We start from the raw sequence: 3,025 nt of genomic DNA on the forward strand, positions 1-3,025 counted from the left end.
TTAAAATTAGCTTTAGTATTACTAATACATTAATACAAAAGTAAAATTTGTTTTTCTCTTTTAACAGTATTTTGTGTAATATTAATAAGAGATAATAAAATTTTCTTCACTTTTTGAGTAAATTGCAAAAAAAGGAGAAACAGCTATGTGTGCTTCAAGCTATTTTTATTGGATTTATTCATATAGATTATACTATTAATATGTTTTATAAATTTATAGGTTTGTGCTTGCTTTGGCAGCACATATACAAAAAATTGTAACAATACAGAGAAGATTAGCATGCCCCCTGCACAAATTGTATAGTTTTCTGAAAATATGTCTTGCTATACATTAACAGTCATCGTTATGACTATGATGTAAAATTTTTGTAAGCCACAGAAAATAACTGAATTCCATTGTCAACTGCATCATTATTAACTCTTTCAGATCTCTCATGGAGGTCATTTTAGGCCAGTTGCAGTGACTATTACCTATCATCTTAGCACTGTGGTAGGCCTAGGTGGAAAGATCACTTGAGTTCAGGAGTTCAAGACCAGCCTGAGCAAGAGTGAGATCCCACCCCTACTAAAAATAGAAAAATTAGCTGAGTATGTTGGTGGGCACCTGTAGTCCCAGATTCTTGGAAATAGCTTGAACCCAGGAGTTTGAACCCAGGAGTTTGAGGTTGTTGTGAGGTAGGCAGAACCCAGGCAGCAGAGAGAGATTCTGTTTCAAAAAAAGAGGTCATTTTAAGTCTTGTTCACAGTAAATTGCTTTATTTTAATTTTGTTCTTTATAGAAGCTCTTTTCAAATCCTAAGTGTTATGTCTTAAATAAGGTTCATTAAAAAAAAAAAAAAACCTCTCACAAATGCAGGTTTCTGACAACTTTTGAGAATTTTATCATTGACTAACGATTTTCAGAACTCTAATTTTTAAAAAAGGACTCTCACTCATATAATTGCTGATTAACATTAAGTAGAACAAGGGATTAATTATATACTAGTGATTGATGAAGTACTAAAATAATTTTTTATGACTTTTTTAATTTAAAACATTGTTGATTTCAAGTTTTGTTTTCCAGATTCAAGAAAAATTTCTTCTCTTTTAACCTTTCTGTAGCTTTACAGAAATTTGTTAATGTCTACATTTGATAAAGAAATTGAACTGGGACAGTGTCTGTGGCTCAGTGGGTAAGGCACCAGCCCCATACACCAAGGATGGTGAGTTCAAACCCAGCCCCAGCCAAACTGCAACAAAAAATAGCCAGGCATTGTGGTGGATGCCTGCAGTTCCAGCTACTCAGAAAGCTGAGGCAAGAGAATCACCAAGCCCAAGAGCTGGAGGTTGCTGTGAGCTGTGATGCCACAGCACTCTACTGAGGGTGACAAAGTAAGACTCTGCCTCTTAAAAAAAAGGAAAGAAAAAAGAAATTGAACATTTATCTTTCTATTTCCTTTACAATTTTGAAACTATTTTTGAATGTTTTATTTTATGACAATACAGATATTCACATAAGTTCAGTAAAAATTTGGTTTTTGTTGTCTCTTATGGCAGGATACAATTGGAGACATTGGTTTTTTAACCACGGTGTGACTAGAACGTCATATTTTCAAATATGATAAGACTGATGAGGGATTGAAGTTGGCTTTATAAAGCCAGTAGACCTAAAGAAAGACTAGCCTGGTACCATGCATATATCATTCTTTTACAAGGTTCCTGATCTTGTTTTAAATGAAGAATATCACTTTCTTCAAGGTATTTAAGGAACACTGAGCAAAGAGACATCTACTCAAGTTGTACAGGTATTTCAGACACAGGTTTTGGCTTGCCTTTTAGGCTTTGAGATATTTTTAAAAACATAATCAGAAATTTCTTGCGAGAAAATTCCAGCAAAGCCAACTTATAAGCTTATTATATAAGCTTTTTATGGAAATAATCAGGTCAAGTTAACAAAACTAAACTTATTTTACAAATAAAGTGTTCTTAATGTTACATAGACAATGAAAGACCTCCAGCTCTCCTGCAGAAAAAGGTGGGTGCCCCACCTTGGTGTCACCCTTACTGATTGCCACACCGAGTGGAAGAAGGAATACCCTGCCAATCTGCAAATAAGAACTTAGTAAGCCAACTGCAAAAGAATGCAGAGGTTCCCAACCTTTGGGCCAAACAGGGCAGGTCTCGAAGTTAACCTAAAGTAAGCTAAGGCTAACTATCATGTCCTTAGCTTAAATTTGCATTGAAGTAGGCCTCCCATCTCCTCCCCCAGTGGGCTTTCAGAGAGGCTCAAGGGAGATCTGAATGTGCGATATGACTCAATTTGGAAACTCCCAACTGTCCATCAAAGTGGTTAGATGGTGAAATCTGAACCATATATGATAAAGAGGACATAGCCTAGACAATATAAAACAGGACCCAAGACCATAATAGAGGCCTCCAGTTATGACATGTGGTCCATTCACTGTCTGTGATATATGTTATCTCACCTTGCTCAATAAACTTTCCTTCTTGCTTGCCTTGCTTGTAGTGTGTCTGGTCATTCTTCAGGGAAGAACACACTAAGAACCAAGACTCAACATTAACATAACTATTTTTGGTAAAAATGGGGAGGACTATGGGGGGAAATTATGTTTCAGAAGAAAGCTATATATTCTGCACCTTTTACTTGTTTTTTAAGCATTAACAATACACACAAAAAAACTAAATATAACTTCATGCAAATATTAGCACATAGTTTTGTAAAAGCACCAACAATAGGGCTCAGATAAATTAAATTAACATCAAATTTACCTCTTTTGTGAATAACTGGGCCCCTTTTGTTATTTCAGATTTTATTTGACTTCATCTTTAATTCATTCTGTCAAACACACCACTAATATTATTTCCACAGAGCCATTTTATTTTGGAAGAAGCAAGATGTCAGAAGGGCACATCCAGTCTAGTGCTATTTTATTTTTCATAATTTCTCTCTTCAAAAAAGTTCTATAGGGGTTAATTCACTTGAATGTGAAACAGAAAAGAAAGACTTCCAAGAAAAGGGAGCACTT

The 3,025-nt window shown here is 35.1% G+C and overlaps 1 non-coding gene across 1 annotated transcript; it reads left to right on the top strand.

Moving 5' to 3' along the window:
- Positions 1–223: 223 nt before the first annotated feature.
- LOC111725430 lies at positions 224–327 on the top strand. The gene has a single exon (XR_002773496.1). It is a non-coding gene; the product is annotated as a U6 spliceosomal RNA (small nuclear RNA).
- The last annotated feature ends 2,698 nt before the right edge of the window (positions 328–3,025 follow it).

This window comes from Otolemur garnettii, unplaced genomic scaffold, assembly GCF_000181295.1.
Source record: "Otolemur garnettii isolate 467f Iridium unplaced genomic scaffold, OtoGar3 scaffold00040, whole genome shotgun sequence".
Lineage (NCBI taxonomy): Eukaryota > Metazoa > Chordata > Mammalia > Primates > Galagidae > Otolemur > Otolemur garnettii.